This window comes from Dermochelys coriacea, chromosome 3, assembly GCF_009764565.3.
Source record: "Dermochelys coriacea isolate rDerCor1 chromosome 3, rDerCor1.pri.v4, whole genome shotgun sequence".
NCBI lineage: Eukaryota > Metazoa > Chordata > Testudines > Dermochelyidae > Dermochelys > Dermochelys coriacea.
In genome coordinates, this window is record NC_050070.1 from 169,044,086 (window position 1) to 169,066,542 (window position 22,457).

The 22,457-nt window shown below is 40.3% G+C and overlaps 1 long non-coding RNA gene across 2 annotated transcripts; it reads left to right on the plus strand.

Annotated features, from left to right (window-relative positions):
- The first annotated feature begins 214 nt into the window (after window positions 1-214).
- LOC119853730 lies at window positions 215-14,508 on the plus strand. 2 transcript variants are annotated; one of them, XR_006280252.1, is made up of 4 exons: window positions 215-808; window positions 11,309-11,562; window positions 11,664-11,721; window positions 13,111-14,508. It is a non-coding gene; the product is annotated as an uncharacterized LOC119853730 (long non-coding RNA). The 2 variants fall into 2 exon arrangements; XR_005292191.2 differs by lacking the exon at window positions 11,664-11,721.
- The last annotated feature ends 7,949 nt before the right edge of the window (window positions 14,509-22,457 follow it).

Sequence of the window (22,457 nt, forward strand, 5' to 3'; positions counted from 1 at the left end):
TGCATGCGCGTGAATGATTGACGGGAGAAGAGCAACCAATTCAAAGACCGAGATGGCGGCGGAGGCGCCGATGCCGCGCAACCTCCGGCACGCGTGATTGATAGCGGGGTTGGCCAACAGAGGGTGGGAATGCGGGCGGGATGTCGTGTGGCGAGCCGGAGAGTGATAGCAACTGAGTAAGGAGGCGGGGCGTGCGAGAGCCAATCCGGAGTGGGGAACTCTTCGACCGCGAGACAGTGCAGGGCCCGCTCCCTCTTGGCGGGCGGGGCAGGCCAGGCCTCTTGGCGGGGGCGCGTCTGTCAAACTTGGCAGGGCGGGAGCCGGCGGAGGCTGCTCTCCTGGGTGAGGCGCAGGAGGCTGCCGCGTCGCTCCCCTCCGAGGCAGCGCCAGGGGCCCGGGTGTCAGGCACCCGCCCGGCTAACGCACTCGCCTCGCCCAGCGTATCGGATGCCTCAGGTTGGATCTATGCCAAGTACCTCTCAGGGCTGCGCGTAGCACGTCGCTCTAGTGCTGAGCGAGGGAGAGCGAAGGGCTGCGGTGTGTTGGGGGGTGTCACAAACAGCCGTGCACGCGGAGATTTCTGTCCGTGAAATTGCTGGGATTGAAATAAACGCGTCCCTGAATAGTCGTCCCGAAAGGAATCCGGGGCCTCCAGCATCAGCCGCACGCGCTGCGCGTACACTGAGTGAGCTACTGAAACGGGTTGTGAGCCCGAAGAGGCTGCATTGTTAGTTGTGGCAGAAGGGAAGAATTGACTTGTCTGTATGTTCCTGCTGTCCTCGACTGGCCCCATCTCCGATGTTCTCAGGTGTTTCTCAGTTCTCTCTACTGCCAGTAACTGATCTAGTGGAGCTATTCCTGTAGCTCATTATTCCTGTGCTGTACCTTTTTTTTTTTTTTAAGCCCTACATAATGACTGTGACTTGAGTTGATGACCACGGTGACTTAGGCAGTGTGAGTTATTAGTTTGTATTACAGTAGTCCTTAGAGACCCTAACAGAGATGGAGCCCCATGATGTTAGTTGCTGTACACGCATGCTTGACACTACGAAGTGCTCAGCACTTTCCTCTGAGTCCAGCAAAGCACCTAAGCACATGCTTAACTTTAAAGACATGAAGTACTGGTATCAGTGGTACTGCTGACATGCTTAATGCTTTGCTGGGCCAAAGTTCTCAGCATCTTGCAGGCTTGAGCCCACATGTAGTAAGAGACAGTGCCTGGCCTAAAGAGCTTACGGTCTATCGGTAAAACAGACAAAGGGTGGGAGAAAGGAAGCATTATTCTCCCTTTACAGGTGAACTGAGGATAAGGGATTAAGTAACTTGCCCAATGTCACACAGGAAGTCAGTGACAAGATAGAAACTGAATCCCTGTCATGTCTTAACAACAAAATCACACTCCTCTCAAAAAGTAGAAATCCTGTGTAATTTACTTTCTAGGAGTTGAACTTGGGTTTCCTAGGTGAAAAACAGCAATCCTAGACTAGACTAAGACTACTAGGAAAGTGTGTGTGTGTACAGTGTACACTCACATTAAAATTTCATTCCACTCCTCCTCACACACACATTGCCCCACATTTGAAATATAAACATTTGGATATCTTAGCTCATGGTCATGTAAATACAGATGATGGACTGGCTATATATGCATACGTTTTTCTTATTTTTTACAGTGTTTTGGCTCTGATTCAACAAAGAATTTAAGCATCTGCTTAACTTTAAGCATGTACTGAAGTGCCAGTGATTTCAATGGGACTTACATACTAAATGTCTGATGTGTTTAAATTCTTTGCTGAGTTGTTTCATTGTTTTCATAGATACACAATCCATAACAGCAAAACACAGATTAGGTAATAGACAGGCTTACACAGTTTTGGCATGCGTCTAAATTTACTGTTTTCCAGATGTCCTGTTGTTGCCATTTGTACCAGATTTTATTATATCATTTCTATTTCCTTATAAACTCCAAGAAAGGACTCAAAGGAAAAAAGAAGCCTGTAACTTCAGAAATCCTACGCACATTTCTCCCCGCTGACATATATTGTGTCAGTGTCATTCCTTCTTTCTTGTTACTTAAAATGCATTCAGGAATTCATTTCCATACCCCCATCATGTGTTTTTGTTTTGTTTTGCTTTATTTTAGTGATCTTTATGCATCCTATATTATGTTCAGAAAAAAAATTATATTGCACCCAACCTGTCCAGCCTCGCTGGTGCTATAAATCAATCTTTCCTAAAGAATGGTGAGCATAAGCTCCTTCTGTTCATTAAGTAAATTCCATGCAGTGTTTTTTTCAGTATTTTAACAAAATTCATTTCCCAAACAAAGTGGCAATGTTTAGCTGCTCATTCCCCTAAATGGCTAATAGGAGATCCTGTTCATGTCTATTAAAGCAAATTCTGGCACCTTTTATCTAGTAGGCCCAAATTTCAATGTATAGAACACAGCACCTTATTCCATAGGCCAGAATATGTGCCCTCCACTGGTATCGGAGGGAGTGTTCTTCTATTCCCACATACTCTCCAATAGCTGTCATTTCCTCCCACACTCATTTTTAGAAAGTGACACTAATCAATGCATTCTATGCACTGTTTTATAGCGACTGAGTCCTTTCCTGATGTCTAGCTGCCTGTTCCCAGTGCAAAACAGTCGATTTTCATCTTAAAGTCAAAATCTATGGGTGAAAAGTATTATATAAATGCTAAGTGCTAAGTTAAACATAAGAAACTTTTCTGAGCATTCAGCTTCCTTCCCAAGATTTTCTTTAAAGTTAGTAATCTTATTTGAACTGCCAAATTCAAAATAAATAAAATAAAAGTCCACTGCTTGAAGTAGCTGAGAAAATGCAAGAAAATGGTTGAGGCTGTTAACCTTCGGAGACCTATCATTAGGTGGAAGTTGTGTTCTGCAGTAATGAAATTAAATCTCTTCAGAAGTCTTGTGTGGGGAACCCACACTGCTACTGAAAATATTTCAGCTAAGAATTTTAGCTTACCTTCATACCTTACCTCTAAAATAAATATCATTATCAGCTGAGCCAACCCAAGAAAAAAGGAACAATTTACAACTGTTCATTCTGTCAAAAAATGAGACCTATATTTTAGTTGGTTTTATTTAACGTAATTTTCCTATTTTGGAAAAGATGACAAGACAGCTTCATTGACAAGTTCCTAGAAGACTAAAGTGAAAAGAAAATGTTTGGCTCTAGATTCTGCTTTAAGACAGATTCTACTTACGGCTTTTAGGAATCATGTGCCATGGGGGGGGGGGGAATTACTTTCTATTCAAGATTTTAATATTTAAAGGGACACTATGAACATGATTTTTAATTAACTAATTTAAAAAATCCAATTTTTGCTAGTGCTTCCTTTGAATAGCATGTCCTGAATTAAAAAAAAATTAATTATAAAAAAATCTGAAAGGGTTTTTTTGTTCCCCTGTTGATGTTTTTAAAAACAAAATTACTAAGGGTTTGATCCTACAAACAGTTACACAAATAACTTTACAGATGTGAACGGTTCCTTTGAAGTCAGTGGGACTACTTGTATGAATCAGGCTACTTGTGCATACAGGTTTAGAGAATTGGACTACATGAGGGAAACAATGAAACTGACAACACACAAAAATACTGATCCTGCGAAGGCTTCTGCATGTGCTTAATTTTACTTACATGAGTAGCTAAACAGCTAAGTAAAAGAAGCATTGAGAGACAAAAAGGCATCCTTTAAAAAGTGGAAGTTAAATCCTAGTGAGGAAAATAGAAAGGAGCATAAACTCTGGCAAATGAAGTGTAAAAATATAATTAGGAAGGCCAAAGAAGAATTTGAAGAACAGCTAGCCAAAGACTCAAAAGTAATAGCAAAAAAATAGTATAAGTACATCACAGGCAGGAAGCCTGCTAAACAACCAGTAGGGCCACTGGACAATCAAGATGCTAAAGGAGCACTCAAGAATGATAAGACCATTCGGGATAAACTAAATGAATTCTTTCAATCCGTCTTCTCGGCTGAGGATGTGAAGGAGCTTCCCAAACCTCAGCCATTCTTTTTAGGTGACAAATCTGAGGAACTGTCCCAGATTGAGGTGTCATTAGAAGAGGTTTTGGAACAAATTGATAAACTAAACAGTAATAAGTCACCAGGTCTAGATGGTATTCAGCCAAGAGTTCTGAAGGAACTCAAATGTGAAATTGAAGACCTACTAACTTTCATTTGTAACCTATCATTTAAATCAGCTTCTGTACCAAGTGACTGAAGGATAGCTAATGTGACACCAATTTTTAAAAAGGGTTCCAGAGGTGATCCCGGCAATTACAGGCCAGTAAGCCTGATTTCAGTACCAGACAAACTGGCTGAAATTGTAGTAAAGAACAAAATTGTCAGACACATAGATAATTTGTTGAGGAAGAGTCAACATGTTTTTTGTAAAGGGAAATAATGCCTCACCAATTTACTAGAATTCTTTGAGGGGCTCAACAAGCATGTGGACAAGGGGAATCCAGTGGATATAGTGTACTTAGATTTTCAGAAAGCCTTTGATAAGGTCTCTCACCAAAAGCTCTTAAGCAAAGTAAGCTGTCATGGGATAAGAGGGAAGGTCCTCTCATGGACTGGTAACTGGTTAAAGGGTAGGAATAAATGGTCAGTTTTCAGAATGTAGAGAGGTAAATAGTGGTGTCCCGCAGGGATCTGTACTGGGCCCAATCCTATTCAACATATTCATAAATGATCTGGAAAAAGGGGTAAACAGTGAGGTGGCAAAATTTGCAGATAATACAAAACTACTCAAGATAGTTCAGTCCCAGACAGACTACGAAGAGCTACAAAAGGATCTCTCAAAACTGGGTGACTGGGCAACAAAAGGGCAGATGAAATTCAATGTTGATAAATGCAAAGTAATGCACACTGGAAAACATAATCCCAACTCCACATATAAAATGATGGGGTCTAATTTAGACCCCACTCAAGAAAGAGATCTTGGAGTCGTTGTGGATAGTTCTCTGAAAACATCCTCTCAATGTGCATCGGCCATCAAAAAAGCAAACAGAATGTAGGGAATCATTAAGAAATGGATAGATAATAAGACAGAAAATATCATATTGCCTTTATATAAATCCATGGTACGCCCCCATCTTGAATACTGCATGAAGATGTGGTCGCCCCATCTCAAAAAAGATATATTGGAATTGGAAAAGATTCAGAAAAGGGCAACAACAATTATTAGGGGTATGGAACAGCTTCCATATGAGGAGAGGTTAATAAGACTGGGACTTTTCAGCCTGGAAAAAAGACAACTAAGGGGGGGTTATGATTGAGGTCTATAAAATCATGACTGGTGTGGAGAAAGTAAATAAGGAAGTGTTATTTACTCCTTCTCATAACTCAAGAACTAGGGGTCACCAAATAAAATTAATAGGCAGCAGATTTAAAACAAACAAAAGGAAGTATTTTTTCACACAGTGCACAATCAGTCTGTGGAACTCTTTGCCAGAGGATGTTGTGAAGGCCAAGACTATAACAGGGTTCAAAAAAAAAACTAGATAAGTTCATGGAGGATAGGTTCATCAATGGTTATTAGCCAGGATGGGCAGGTATAGTGTCTCTAGTCTCTGTTTTCCAGAAGCTGGGAATGGGCGAAAGGGGATGGATCACTTGATGATTACCTGTTCTGTTCATTTCCTCTGGGGCACCTGGCATTGGCCACAGTTGGAATAGGATACTGGGCTAGATGGACCTTTGGTCTGACCCAGTATGGTCACTGTTATGTTCTTATCAAAAAGCTTACCAATTGGAATTCTGTCCGCCTCTCAGCAGGTTCCTGACATGAGTTAGTGCTTGTTAGAAATAAGTTCTGATTGGAAAACTTAGTGATTGTGGCAGCTGATATAAAGCAAAAAATGGCCAAGGCAAATAAAATAGATATATAGGCCATAACAAAGAGAAACAAACTAGAAGAATGGATATGCTTAGTAAATCCCATGGTGGGATGCCAGAAGTCCAGTATACAGGGGTTTCAAATGCTTTCATAATGTAGATCATGTCTTAATATAGAATTTTTTTGAGGACCACCTCTGATTCCATGAACTGTTCAAGGATGTTTTTGAAACTTTTCTTCAGAAGTAGAATCATAAAAATAAGAAGCAGTATTGCTAGCCCTGGATGTTAAAAAATCATGAGTCTGGGCGAAAAAAATCATGAAGTTTTAAAAAATAAGTTCGGATTCCTTTGATTTGCCCTCTAGTTTCTGAGCCTTTAGTGTGCGCTTGCTTCACATTTTCAAGTTTTCCTCCACAACAATGAGAGCTAGAAACATTTATTTTTTAAAGACAGTTGCGATTCTCATGTAACAACATGAGTCAAGGATCTGAGTCCTAAACTCAAAATATTGTGACACTCATGATAAAATCATGAGAGTTGGCAACTCTTAACCATTGCAATAAAAGTTCTGAGGGATGTCTTTTTGCCTGTTGGTAAGGTTAGGCCTAATGGATAGAACACTGGACTGGGATTCATGAAACCTGGGTTCTGTTTGTGGCTTGGCCCTAGGCCTACTGGGTGATTTTGAGCAAGTTACTTCCCTTTCTGTTACTCAGTTTCGCCATCTGTAAAATAGGGATAATGATACTGATCTCCTTTGTAAAGTGCTTTCAGATCCATGGATGAAAAGCGCTTATTAAGAGGCAGGTGATGTTATTATTTATTCCAATCAATCTGTATGGTTTCTCCTGCATACCACCCATAACACATTCCTTGCAGCAGGTTAAGTAAACATTATTATTGAAGTTATGGGAGAATGTACATTCATGTTAGGGCTGGTCTACACAAGGAAATATGCCAGTATAAGTATAGCAGTATAATTATGCTGGTATAGTAACTCTGGTAAATTACCCTGTGTAGACAAGCCCTTAGTCATGGTGGTAAAAGCAGCAATGCTTGTTTCTGCCACAGTGAAATGTGACATTATAGCAAAGACTGCATCCCATATGGCGCTTAATCTGCAGAAGAACCCCAGCATTTCCATCTTGCTGCATGGGGATGGAGCATCTAAAATGACCCGATCCACCCTCTTTCCAACAGACCTGACACCCCTGTCACTAAGCACAGAACATGCAGCAAGCTCACTTAATCCTTCCCAGTGAACACATGAGCCACAGTTTGTGTTTCAGTCTGTAAATTGTTTTTTTGTTTTGCAGGCTTTACTGAACACAATTCATGTGACTGTGCTATTTATGGAGGAGTAAATATTGCCCGGGGTCTGTTGAAAAAGGCCAATGACCTGGATTTTTTTCCATTTGAATTATCTCCACGAGTCAGACATATTTAACCACTGATTTTTTTCCCCCTTGTTGCTGCAGACTGCAGTCATTTTTAACATCTTGGAACAATACTAACTAAAAAGATCAACATCCAAGGGGAAAGAAAGCCTCATATTGTAAATGGCTAATTAGACAGTGTGCTACCCTTCATTTCTGGAAGCAATTAAATCTAATCCAGAATCACCAATGAATGCATCTATGTAATATGAATTTTACCTCTAAATATAACCCACTCACACCTTTCACAATGTCCCTGTAACTTAGGTTCATAATTCTGGTTTTCTTAGTTGTTATTATTTATTATTATTTTTACAGACCCTAATATCTATAGAAATGTTGTAATGAATTAAAAAGTAATTACATTTAAATGGATGCTTTGAGGGGAAGGAGACTTAAACATTCTCCTTGCTGTGCTTGCAGTCTGAACAACAGTATTGCATTAATGCATAAGAACCTGAGCGTGTAACTGCCTAGAAAATATCTCATACCAGTCTAGTTTCACTGTCCAGAATGAGTGGTGTGAAAGTAAATAGGTAGCATAATTGGTGGGAATACTTAGCACATCTTTATGTATTCTTAAAAGATGTGCCCATCACATTTGTGGAGTAAATAACATTCTTAAGACTATAAAATTAGTTGATCAATTTCAAACTAAATATAATAGATTCAAACCTGACAGTTATGCTGTAAATATACTCCTCTATCGCCACTTATGCAAAAGCGTGAGAGAAAGTGATGTGTGTGTCATGAAGGACAACAGATCTGTGCTCCGTCAGATCAACGAGGAAATTAATTCCAGAGTCAAGGGCCTTCTTTCACTGAAAACAACGTAACCCTAAATGTTCAAATCTAAAGCCTGTCTATGCACAAGTTATAGTGATAAAGCTTATATGTAGGTAATTAAACCAGTGTAACCACACCAATTGAAAGCTCTCACTGCTGCATGTACACTATTTTAAGCTACTGCATCCTAGAAGCCTTGTATCTACACTGCACAGCATTGTGTTAAAAGATTGTTTAGATATCTGTTCATAAATTAAGAGCTGCAGAGTTGGTTGAAACAAAGGGATATAGTCTGCCTTTTGCTTGAGTTGGTTAATTTTTATTTCAAAAATAAACTTTCAGCACGAATCAGGAACAAAAATGTTTGCAACATTTATCTTCCCCAGTTTTCTACAGCAGCTCTACCTTTGATCTATGAGCAACTTATATTTATATCAATAGCAATATATGACCCAAAGGTTATAAATTATGGCCCAGTCTTAGCTTTAAGCATGCATGTAAGTTTTTGCAAAATTGAGGCCTATATTTATATGCTCTAAAGCCCCAAATGCGCAAGTTAATCTGTGTATGAGACTCCATGCAGGCATAATGCTCCACCCATAAGGATCAATTTGAAAGGTCTTAAGCGGTCTGCCTAAAGATCTTAGAGTCAAATGCAGGATGAGGATGTAGGGATGAGAATGTAACTTATACAAATTGCATAGGTAGTCTAGCTTCTGTATCAATATATATCCTCTCTTTGGCATTCAAGAGACAGGATATAATTAAACAAATTAAAAATACACTTTCAGTGGATTCTTCATTGTTGCTGTGCTGCTGATAAATCAGAAGAAGATTTTGTTAGAACTGTGTAGGACTTATTGTCTAATAATCCATTTTTAGTGGTAGAAGGCTTATCTTTAACCAATGTTTCTTTTTTCTTAATTACTAAATTCACACATTGTATTCATGAGGGATGGACAACATGTACTTGAGTTAGACTTAGTGCAGACACGGGGGAATGAGCATGCTATGCAAGTTTCCCCACACACAACTCTGCCACTATTCCTCAGTCCTCCAAGTCAAAACAAGGAACAGTGGCAGAAGTATGCCTGGAGAAGGTTTCTTTTCCATTCCTGGGTATCTCCTTAGCAGAGGCAGCAAGTTAGAGTTGTTGGGAGAAATATTCTGCACCACTATGAAAGTGAGGAAATGCATGTTTTTACTGTATCAGACAAAACAAATTTATTTTCCCAATTTCCCCCCCTAAATTAGAGGGATTTCCACATGTCCCTCCTGGTTAGAATTTCTCCATATTTGTCACCCCTTTTGAGGCTTCATAGCTCATCAGTGGGCTGTTCCACACTTATGATGATAGTTTGCCCTGAGTCAAAATTGTTACTGCAATATCTTCAACTGCCAGCAGCCATCAGTGCCACCTGCAGCCTCCATTAATGTTATTTAAAGAAGTGTTGTTTTATCTCATTTGTGGATTAACGCGTTTTTTAATTCTAATTTATATTCCTAATCAAGGGTTTGCACATTCTCACTGAGAGAATTTTTCAAAATTAAATTAAGTGAAGCCTTAATTGGCGTTCAGTTGATCATAACAAATTGCAGTGAACCTATACATACTGCTACTTTCTCCCTCTTAATAGTGGAGCTGCCAACTTTCAATAAAAGGCCACAGGGAAGATTTCATGAACTTTTTCTTTCTGTAATATAACTGAGATTTTTTTGAGGGGAAACAGAAGGGTTATAGTGCAGCTCAGCAGGACCCCTCTGTATGTCCTCTCTTGATTCTTTCTCACACTTCCTCTGCTGGTTAACCAGTTAAAGCACAAATCAGACCTGAAAAGAGTAAAGCAAAAATATTCTCAGCTGTTTGCTTAGCTGATATCTTGCCATCTTCTTCCTGCTGTTCTCTGCTCTAAAGATAGGAGACCTGATTCTCCTCTCATGTTAGTGTAAATCAGAAGTAATGCCACTGAAGTCAAGAGAGTTACACTGGTATAAAATTAATTTAAATTAGAGGAGAATTATGCTACTGAGGAGCAACTTCTCTAATGTGAAAGAGGCCACCCTTTATAATAAAAAAATTACATATGTACTGAGTACCCCAACCTGCAGTTTCTGAGCTTAAAAACAACTCTCTGTTTAAAAATTGTAATGATTTTTAGTTCTCGTGAAAAGTGTTGGCTTGCCAGCCCTGGAGAATATAGTCATCTATTTATCCACACAACAGGTAGGCAAAAGTAGTACAGTTTTCCACATTGCTGTGTCCTATATGCTTCAATGCTGTTCTGAAAATATCCATTCTAGAGTGACTTAGCCTCTGTGCCCATTCAATTCTTGGCCTTTCTGCCAGCAGGTTGCCAATTACAGCCATTTGTGGTGTGGTGATGGTTTTTTATGTGTACACTTGTGCAGTAGGGTTGAAACTGGATTGAGGCAATAAATGTATTTCATGTAGGCCACCAAACATTAATCAGATAGTAACAACTGTTGTTCACTGGTGACTTGGGTTGGAATTGAACCAGAAATCTAGATATAGCAGGCCTCATAGACCAATACCGCTTTCATTAGCTATCAAGTCAGAAGCATGTAAGTGGTTACATTGCCCCATCATAATGTCTGATTTTATCAGCATAGATAAATCTTTGTTCTTTTATTTTAATTTTACACTGTATGTTGACCTCATTATCCTACTATGATTCAGTTGAGTTTTAGGCAGTTCCTCAATTATATGGCATAGATTTCTTTATGCTATGCTATTTCAACTTTTATAGTATAGAGCATGTGTTAATTACTTGCAGAGTTTGGTGCTAGGTATCCCAGATGCATAGGACCCTTGAAATAATACCGTAAGACTCAATATAAGACAAAAACCTGACAGATTTATTCAATACATCCATTCTGGGTGAATGCATACTTAAAGTTAATTAAATGGTCACTGAATGTACTATCCCATCATGGACTGGGTGGCTTGTAAAGTGTGATATGGATTTTACATTGGCTGTGTCGACTTAGTTGTCCTAAAATACTCAAAAGACTAGTCCCATTAGATCTCCATGATACACCATTGCACTCTTGGCAAGATGGAAAATCAACTTCCTCTGAAGCACCAATTACTAACCAGGAGGCAGATTATCTGGCCAGAAGGGCCAATGGTATTCTCAGATATAGCATTTCCAATGTTCCTTGATTCAGGGTTCAGTTTTGTCTTTCAGGCACAGCCCCAAATGGATGGTAGCATAGTCCCATCATGTGAACAGCCTACTCTGCTAGCCAAGAATGACCCCATCTCCTTCTCATAGCTTTTGGGATGCCATGTTCCAGGAAGCATCTGGAGGGCCTCTTGGAGCATAGGGCCTCCAACTGCACCTCACTGCTGCACAATAATGCAAGAGGAGGGTCTCTTTATGCCCTCCCTTATGCATCTATGAAGTAGCAAGGCACAACCTGGCCCATAAAGTGTTGGCAAGTATGTTTGGTATTTTTCATTCTGGTATCAGTGAAAAATGTGATGATTTTGTAATTGGATACACTGTTAATGATGTAAATTAAATACATTTTTGCATACAGGTTCCAATCCACATCACAATAGAAGCATCACTGCATCTGAGTTAGCATTTGGTATATGGTAGGTGAAAAATAATGCAGAAAGAGGTCATACATTCTTTAAAAATATACCCTAATATAGCAGGACCTCCATCAATTCTTGGATAGTCAGATCTATCAGTGACTTCAACAGTGTAGCCTCCCAGAATAGACTTTATCTTTATTTGACTAAGTAGTGGGGATTTCAAATACCATGAGACTTATTTCTGCAAATTTTATTGACATTGCCGACTATCCCTTTCCCAGCAGTAGAAAAAGGTCATGTTTCAAACTTAAGTTCCATCTACACTTGGCTGATAACATCGATCCCCCAACCTGTTTTAAACACCAGTTCTGGTTAATTTGGTTTAAACATAGCTTGACCAGCCATTGTACACAAGGCTAAACCAGGTTTAAAACAGAGTTTTGTATTCTATCTAGATAGGGGACTAAAACACTGTTTCTGAACTTCGTTTAAATACTATTTGATCCCATGCCCACAAGCTGGACAAAACTTATATAATACAAATGAGCTTGAACTGATTTTTAAATGGTTTATATGACATGGTTCCCAGTGGTCCTAGTGTAGCTGTAGCCTTCCTCAAATAAGGTTCTGTTCAACTAAATAATAGGATAAAACAGTACAATCCTTAAAATACTATCATACCAATAGATGATTCAAACTGAAGCTAGTTGCTCGTCCTATTGCCATATTTTTGTCAAATCTTCTTTCAGTCCCAATTTAATTTCTAATAAATATTTGGGGCCAGTTCCTCAGCAGATTTAAATTTACATAGCTCCACTGACTTACATTGGCTGTGGATCTTCAATCTCTCCTTTTGCAGAAAGGGTCTCAAAAAAGTTATTTTCTCCTCAAATCATATTTATTATAATAAATTTGTAGTTTTCATTAACCACTGATCTCTTCTCAATGCTAACAGTCTGTGACTTTGAAAATTGAAGTGCTATTTGCTTAAATGTTGCTGTTGACTCTGTAGACCATAAAATGTGGGTATTGTTTTGCCCTAGTATTTCACTGGACCATATATACTGAATCACTGATCAGCATTTCACATTGTGTAATGTAATAAGAATACTTAGCCTAAGTGTCTGCAAAGGGCTATGTCTACACTCAAAACCTTACAGTGGTACAGCTGTACCGATGCAGCTACATTGCTGTAAGATGTCTTGTGTAGCCACTGTATGCTGAGGGGAGAGAGCTCTCCTGTCGACATAATTAAACCACCCCCAACAAGCAGCTGTGCACACTATCACTTATGTCAGCAAAACTTACGTTGCACAGAGTTGTGTGTCTTTTCACACCCCCGAGTAACATAAGTTTTGCTGACATAAGTGGTAGTGTAGACGTGGCCTAAGTAAGCCTCCCAGCATCCCTCCCAGCAAGTAAGTATTTTTATCTCCATTTTTACAGGTGGGGAAGCTGAGGAAGAAAGCGATTAAGTGACTTGGCCAAGATCACCCAGAAAATTGTTCAGTGCTGAGATTAGAAATCAGGAGTTTATGTGCTGCTGGTCTAAAAAGGAGCAGCGAGGATTCCTGGCTGAGCTGGATGCTGTTTGCTGCATCATACATGCTAACCAGCTAGAAACTCTATGTGCACATTAGCCAACAGATCATTCTCTCTTGAGGATGGCATGCCTGGGCTCGTGTGTCACCCTCTTTTTCTCATACTGCTCTCTTAAGCTCTAAAGAGGTTGGCTGCTCTGCTCCTTGTGCTAAGGGGAGGGAAGAACAGCATCCGACTCTCAATACAAGCTGCATTCCACATTACTATATTAGGGTCAAGTGACTGATTTGAAAATACTATGAGTTAGGATATACTTTAATCCATAGGCCTGATTCTCCTCTGCCATCCTCCTTGTTTAGTCGTTTACATCTATGTAAAGTGGGTGCAAAATGCTATCAAGAAAGAATGATAGAGTTTTAGCCTCAATTTACACAGGTGTAAATGACTACATCAGGAACAAGATAGGACAGAACCAGGCCTCATGCTATCATCTTATTTGCTTTGAGCTCACTGTAGGACCCAGTATTGGACTAACAACTCCGTTTCTACTCAGGCAAACTGCCAGTAAGAAAGCAGTGGGAATTTTGTTTAAGTAAGGACTTCAGGATTGGGCCTGATAGTTTGTGTGAATGCCAAAAATTATTTTAAAATAGTTTGTAGAATATCATCATAAGATAATGTAACATCACAGTGGGCGATCTATTTAAACTGTTGCACATTAAAACATGAGTGGGTTCGTGACATCACTTTTTTGCAATCTTGCTCTCTGTTGAGATTATTACAAAAGGCTCTACTGCAGATTGGAAGTTTAAGTACAGGAAAAAATAAGTGCCCTCTAATTTCTCTCGCAGGTAATAATACAGTAGTGATTTTAAAGTAAAAGTATGTATGTCAATGAGAATCTTTCTGAGGTTGAAGTTAAGGTGCATTTGGCTGATTGAGGAATTAGTGGGTACTGTGGATGCTTGTATCTGATAACAAAAGGGAGATGGTGATGAGGAGTATGATTCCATTTGGGTATTGTGATGTTTGTTTGGTAATGTGTACTGATGCTGGAAAGGAGGTTAATTATGCTAATGATGACTAATCAGAGGATTTCCTTGCCTTTAGTTATTGTGTGGATAAAAAAAAAATTTGCTCTACCACTGACTTGCATGAGATTGGTCAAATCATTTAACCTCCCTCTACCTCCATTTTCTCCATGGGGATAATCATATGTGCCTAATTTACTGGCGTATTATAAGGTTTACTGTTTGTGAAATAGGTTGTGATCCTCAAATAAAGGTACTTCAAAGTATAAAATATCATTTTTTGATTGAAATATAGTACGTCAGATTTTATATACTGGAAAACTTTGAAAGTATATTTAACTGGCTTTAATGAATTATAGTTACATTATAAGAACATAAGAATGGCCATACTGGGTCAGACCAAAGGTCCATCTAGCTCAGTATCCTGTCTTCTGACAGTGGCCTATGCCAGGTGCCCCAGAGGGAATGAACAGAACAGGTAACATCAGGTGAATTCCTTGTCGCCCATCCCTAACTTCTGGCAAACAGAGGCTAGGGACCTGTTAGCCAGAAGCTGGGAATGGGCGACAAGGAATGGATCACTTGATTACCTGTTCTGTTCAGCCTAAATGAAAACCAAAGAATTCAACTTGGAAATTAATCCTACCTTAAAGGCACATATTTTGGCTAAGTTGCTGTCATGTCAACTCTTGTCCTTGGACATGAGAAAAATCTACATAAGAACTGAAAACAATCCACATAGTAAGAAAACAATTTCATATCTGTATTTATGGAACATTATACAGCCCACTGATTGTTCAACTACAGTTTAATTTATCAGAGCAGATATGTTTTTTCCAAATTTGCAAACAAGGCTCTTTTGCTCCTTATAAATTCCTGTAATTCTTATGCACTGGGCAAAAGTGTGTTTGATTTGTAATATAAATAATCTTCTTACAAGTAAATTTATCATTGTAAAAAACTTATCCAGTATCTAACATTGGATTAGGAAAAGAATGTTTTTATGAGCTAGTAGAACTCTTATTTCTTACAAGCCAAGAATTGTAAAAATATAATTGCAGTTCCTTCTGGCTGCGATAAGAACTGTCAATACCAGACAGGGTTTTACTTCACATGCAAGGTAGAGGCACAACACTGTTTTGAAAACAGGACCAAAGTCAAGGATTTGTGCTCTTAAACATGACCTGCAAATAATTTTGAATAAATCTAGCTATTTTAGGATGATATATTGGATACTCCAAATTACCAAGGCATATAGGGTTAAATTTTAATCTTTGAAAATCTTGGCAAGCTTCAGTACACTTTTAGCACATGTGCCTAGTAGGAGATTTTTCAAGTCTAATTAGTGGTACCACAGCCACCTATCCAAAATTGAATCAACTTGTTATTCTTCTAGCTTTAATTAAGTGATATATTCAGTAAACTAGAATTTGATCTCAGATGCTTATCTTTAAAATCTGACATCTGGAACATTAGGAGATGTTTTGTGATAAGCAGTAATATGTTGAAGTTAGAACCTAGCCTATTTATTCTTTTTCCTGTAAGATTTTTCTGGAGCATGTTGGAGATATGGCTTGTGCTCTGTTCTGCTACCACTGCCCTCAAAAGAAAAAACAAAAACAAAAAACAAACAAAAAAAACCTTAAGAGCCAGGCTCTTCCTGGAGTCTTGTTAGCTAAAGAGCTAAGACCCAGGAGTAAGAATCCTTCAAGATAACTTCAAAAGGAAAGTAATTTTCTCTTATCTCCCCTTATCTCTGGAGGGCACAAAAGGTAAGAGCTTTTGAGATATCAGATAAATTGCTTATTTGCATGCTGATCCCTGTAAACTAGCAAGAGATGGATCAAATCTGCTTTGAAAGGAGTAGACATTGGTGTCTCTAAAAAGACATCCCACCTGCTATGAACAGCCAGAGTCTTTACACTGAATTGGTTTTAGATTATTAGGATCATTTGTTCCAGGTCCAGAATACTTAAACACAGATAGAAACTGACTGTACATGTCACTTTGGATCTACATTTATAAACGAGAAACAATGTGCATTTTTGAATTTGTGACCAGACAATGTTACTGTTATGAGGTGGGTGAAACCTTGTTAGGGGCGAGTTAAAACCTCGCTGAGACTGATGGGTTTGAACTCACCCTTCAATTAACATAACTGTAAGGATAAATTAATCCCAAGCCCCTACCTAAAGATAAAAGGGGTGTGAACCTGCACAGGACTGAGTGAGTGGAGGTTTTTTGGTTATTTTGCTGAGTACTATTTATGTTTTCTGAGGGGGGTGGAGGAGAGAAAGGAAAGGGAAAACACACAGAAACTGAGAACAGACAGAGGCAAAAAGCAAGAAAGACAAGCAGTAACCTGTGAGCACAATGTGACCCTGGAAAAAGCTAGAGAAAGAAATTTTGGGTCTGGTGTTTGCTAAAGCTTGGCTCTGAGTAAACTTTTGGCGATGATTGGAACTTGGCAAACGCTAGTTAGAAATCTTATGAAAAGAAAGATCCGATTTGCAGGGCATATTTTAAGAGGTTTAATGGGTAATGCATGTTCATGGGCACTGGAAGGGGAAAAGTTGATAGCAGAAAAACTTGAGATAGAAAAAGATCTTGGATGGATGTTGTGGTATCCTGAGTGGATCAAAAGGATTATTAATCCACAAAGAAATTAGGAGAGGATCATACAGAATGGGCTACCATAGTTGCAGACCTCCAGTCATGAAGATGCCATATAAGAAGAAGTAGTTGGCTGAAGAAGCTTAGGGCTGTAAGCTAAGAAATTGCTCATTTATTTCTTGGTTTCCTCTGTGTTCAGAGAAGCAAGACTTTTTAAATGCCTTTATGAAGGGAAGGGTAAACACATTTAAATCCCTCCTGGCAGAGGAAAAACCCTTTCACCTGTAAAGGGTTAAGAAGCTAAGATAACCTCGCTGGCACCTGACCAAAATGACCAATGAGGAGACAAGATACTTTCAAAGCTGGAGGGGGCGGGAAACAAAGGGCTTTCTCTGTCTGTGTGTTGCTTTTGCCGGGACCAGAGCAGGAATGCAGGTCAGCACTCCTGTAAAGAGTTAATAAGTAATCTAGTTAGAAATGCGTTAGATTCTGTTTTGTTTAAATGGCTGATAAAATAAGCTGTGCTGAATGGAATGTATATTCCTGTTTTTGTGTCTTTTTGTAACTTAAGGTTTTGCCTAAAGGGATTCTCTGTGTTTTGAATCTGATTACCCTGTAAGGTATTTACCATCCTGATTTTACAGAGGTGATTCTTTTACTTTTTCTTTAATTAAAATTCTTTTTTTAAGAACCTGATTGCTTTTTCATTGTTCTTAAGATCCAAGGGTTTGGTTCTGTGTTCACCTATGCAAATTGGTGAGGATTTTTACCAAGCCTTCCCCAGGAAAGGGGATGCAGGGCTTGGGGGGATTTTGGGGAGAAAGACGTTTCCAAGTGGGCTCTTTCCCTGTTATTTTTGTTTGCTTGGTGGTGGCAGCAATAAGGTCCAGGGACAAAAGGTAAAATAGTTTGTACCTTGGGGAAGTTTTAACCTAAGCTGGTAAAATTAAGCTTAGGGTTTTTTTCATGCAGGTCCCCACATCTGTACCCTAGAGTTCAGAGTGGGGAAGGAACCTTAACACCTTGTAAATAAGCAAGATTGCATCAAAGAAAATATCAGACTCCATCAATTTCTGCTTCCAGCTGGAACATCCCAGAGTCTGAACTTTAACTAGTTGCTTAGATGAAAAAGGAGCAACAGCATTTGTTGAAATCCCAATTCCTTTCCCTTCTTATTTCAATATAGATCTTACTAAAGGATTGGCGTTAATCCTCTGCTACACTTCTTCTCATTCCTTTCTTGATTATGTTGTTGCCTTACTGTAGGCTGTGTGTGGCTGTCCCTTCTTCTCAGTCTCTGAGGGAGGCCATGCCTCCTTGCTGTCACATACCTGCAAAGGTGAGCTCAAAGGGGGGGAATTAGCTACATCTAGTGTTTCAGCCTTCCAGCCGGGCAAAGCAGGATGGCAGCCAACAGTTAGTAGGCTCTGGCCTGCAAGCAGGACAGAGTGATTAAGTAGTCCCTAAGCCCCAGGCCATCAGCCAGAGTGGGGCAGTCAAGCAATGGGTTGGCTCTGGCCTGCAAGCAGGGCAGAGCATCCAAGCAGTCTATGAACCCTAGTCCCAGTCAGGGCAGGGCACCAATAAAGTCTAGGGGCTCAGGTAACAGTTGCTTGAGGAGCGCAGGCCTCTAGGCCTAAAGTTGTGGGAGTACTGCCACCCCACAGCGTAGGGTGGCAGCGGGGATGTAGGCCCGCCCAACTCCACAACATCCCAGCCCAGGGCCCTAACAGTGGCGGAGTGGCCACCACTGGGTCAGCAGGGATCCGCCCGCAACACACTGACCTTGTATCAGGCCACTTCCCAACCAGATGATTGCCTGGTTTCTCTGGGCTGCTTCCTACTATCCCCATCAGGTGTACTTGTGTCCGTCATCTGGGGGAACTCCAACCAGGTGGCAGCTCCTCAGCGTCTTGGTCGGCCGGCAGCCCGGGGAAATCTGGCCAGTCCTCAGGCGGCAGCTGCTTGGCGCCTTGGTCAGCCAGCAGTCCTGAGAGCTCTGGCCAGTCCTCAGAAGGCAGCTCCTCTGCCAGCTCTAGCAAAAGGCAGGATGCTTCCATCTCCCGTGGCAGCTCCACCACAACTGAGCTGCAGGCCCACCTTTTGTACTTCCCCTTCCTGACCCGCCTGTCCACTTCCATCGGGACAGACATGGCTCTCCTGGTTTATCCTACCAAGGGGCGTGTTGTGGTCCCTCCTCACTCTCTGAGGGAGGCCTCGCCTCCTCGCTACGCTTGCACACTTTACTTCTACTTTTCACTCTGGCCCACTTTTTGTGTTGTGTAGGCTCTGATATTTGCTGTTTTATGGTTTCTTTCCTGCTAGAATGGACTCAGCCTAACCTTTGTGATATTTATCTAAGAGCTGAAAACCAGAGTGTACTTCAAAATCTCAGTGTTGTTGGCAGATTGTAAGCAAATAAGATGTTTGGGGCTGGCTAAGTAATGTAGCATGTAATCACTGTAAGGCTACATGAGACAACCAGGTTTAATTGTCAGGGCTGGGCAGGATTGGGTGTGGAATGGAAGCAGGGCTCTCGACTGTGGTGAGGAAAGTACCAGAATATGCTTAATACTAACCTCCCTCCCTTTCCTCAGCTGATAGCATTGACCGTCTACGAAGGGAGTTCCTTCCAACTGAAATGTTCCTTCATTTCATTAGCTCACATTGGAGAATTTAGGCTCTGAGGAGATCCCTGCTGACAACTCAGTAGAGACTTGTTCTTCATGCAGTCTCCAGCCGTACTATGTGGTTTTGAGAAGAAACAAGTATGCAGAAGACACCTGAAGAAAAAAAATCTCTCCTACAGAAGCCTGAGAGATTGCACTTCTGTAGGTTATATACATTTTCTGTGCCCCGTAATCTTTTTTATTTATATTCCAGTAGCACCTAAATGCCTTGATTGGATGCCCGTTATACTGGGACCTCTACAAATGTATAGAAATACAGTAACTGCTCCAGATTACACCCCAATCCTCCAGAGACTTATATATGTCCTTAACTTTAAGCTTGTGAGTTGGCCCCTTGAATTCTCACCAAAGCAGACAAGACAGACGAAGGGTGGGGGAAAGGGATACAACATACAAGAGGTCAGAGTGTCTAGCAAATGTCTTGTTAGATCCAGAAACTTTTTCTTTGTTTGCTGTTGTTGTTTTTAATGGGGATAAGATGGATAATGGGGAAAATGTAGGGAGTGAAAAAGAGAGGGGAAAAGAGAAGGGAGGAAGTGCCAACAGAAGACTGAACAGCAGCAGATTGGAACAGAGTTTAAAGTTCAAAAACAGACATTATTCTTCTATTTAAACACGATGCTATGCTGGAATAGTCACCAGTTCCGTAAAATATAAACATAAGAATGGACCTACTAATTCATAAATTCAGTAGTAATCTCTCTTTGCTTAGGTTTGTCATTTTGATTACCCTAGCTATTCAAATATTTCCTCATTTTGAGTGGCCTTCTTAATAGATGGTGCTGAAGTCCACTGTCACTTGCTGAAAAATGAGATCACATGATTAGAGATTGGTCAAACCCACAAGTTGAATTTCCCCAAGAATCTGGGTTGGATCCATCTTTTTAAATAATTTAGAAAATCTCAATCTTTTTGTCTTCTCTAATTTAAGATCCTGAGTAATGTTCCCTTGGTCTCGGTTCTATTAAAGTAAGTTACCCGTTTTTCTGGTAAGACAGGCGTACCACGGATGCTACAATTTTTGCTCCACAGACTACAGTGAAGTATTTACGTTAACATGTCTGCTTTTATTTCCCTAAAATCAGTACTGTAGATAGTTTATATCATCCTGACAATTTCTTTATCATGTATTTTCTCTCACATTGAATAACTCTATGGGTGCATCTGTGCTAGTGATTACCACTAGAATGCCATATTATGTTAAAAAATTAACATGAAATTCACCTTGTGCAGAGGGCCAACACAGGACCTATGGAGCACTTAAGTCCCCCTTAAGCCTCCAAATTAAGGTTTGTGTGAGAGTGATGCATAGGTCTTGCACACATCCTCTGCACAGCAGTGAATTTCATTCTTAATAAATAGGGAATTTTGTTCTTTAAATTCCTTTTACACATTAAAATGCTTACAAAGAAAGCAGCCTGATAGTACTGTTGGCTGGTCAGTACCAGCAAGTTCTGTCTGAGTGGGGGTAAGGAAAAAAACTGAGTTTGCTTCTAAAAACTTGGCTCTGATATCTTACTGTGTGTTTTTTTTCAAGGCATAGTTCAGATTATTTGGGGCTAAAGAAAGTCCCCCTTCTCATTTCCTACATAATTTAAAGTCCACCTAACAAGCCCTGGCAATTTTGAACCAACCAGGTTGGAACCAGTTCTGCTGTAAGTGAAGACTTTCTCACCCCAAATAGTCTTGCATCTCAGATGGTATTCCGGCACTCTGTGAATCTCAACCCCTCTGTCTACTGCATCACTGGTGCACCCATAAATTGGACTCCAGTATCAGTTTCCTCCTTTCTTTGCTGATGTTTGGCCCCTGAAGGATCTCTCAAGTGATCCAGTGTTAACCACATTTTCAGTTTTCTTTCCAGCTCCCCGACGTGATGTTTTGATTATAAAAATCTTCTTTCATTGGCATCACTTGTTGCAACTTGGATTACCATTGATGGGAACTGTCCAGCATCCTTTAGAGTAACTGATATCTTTATTGTGAAGGCATTTGTCCTCTCGACTGGGAGGTAGCTTATCATCCTGTTTTCTATAGGCCACAGATGTTTTGGACTACATTTCTCACTATGTAGTCAGCAATTGGGATTATTAATTTCTGGATCCCTTTAGGTGCTTGCTTTTGGTCAAAAGATTGCAGTACTGATTTTGAGACAATACCTTCATCAGGTGTTGGTGGTGACTGGAATGGAAGGCTCCATATCAAAGTGTCCTCTTCTTTCCCTTTCTAGAAGTCAGTTCTGTTTTATGTCCACTCATGCGTATACAAAAGAGCAGATCTAAGAAATTAATCTGTTTTTCTACCAGTAAAAGCAGTTTTTTCTAAATGAAATTGTTGCAGAGAAGCCTTCCATTTCAGCCACTACAGCTAGGTTGCCAGAAGAAGAAGAAGAAGAATCATCCTCTCGAACAGTGTGTGGTGAGGTGTCCCTAAACCCACCCCACCAAATCCCACTATCCATCATTTAACCTATTCTACCCCAGTTGGCAACACTTGGGGCTGGCTGGAATGAGGGCTAGTCTCTGACACCCCCTGGATGTTTGACTTTATTGTCTTAGTTTCTTAGTCTCTGCAAAAGGGCAATAGATCTTATCTCCTACCCCACTTTCTGGGGTGTATTGTTTTGCTGACCGCCAGGATGGCTCCGGGAGTGGCATGTCCCACAGCTTTCTCCTCCTCAGCTAGACTACCTTTGTTACCCTCATTCTTTGGAAGAAGTAGCCTTCTTCCAGTTCACCACCCCTTCCTCTGGAAAAATTTCCCGTTTTAAGCACCTCTTCCTCCAAGCTGAACATGCCTTGCAGGTGTGCCTTGTTAGTACACTACAGGCCCAGAAGAGCTCATTAGCCTCCTCTAGCCCTGTGTGAGGGCGTAGCCCTTCACAAACACAGAGTTCTTTAAAGGGTGTAGATTATGT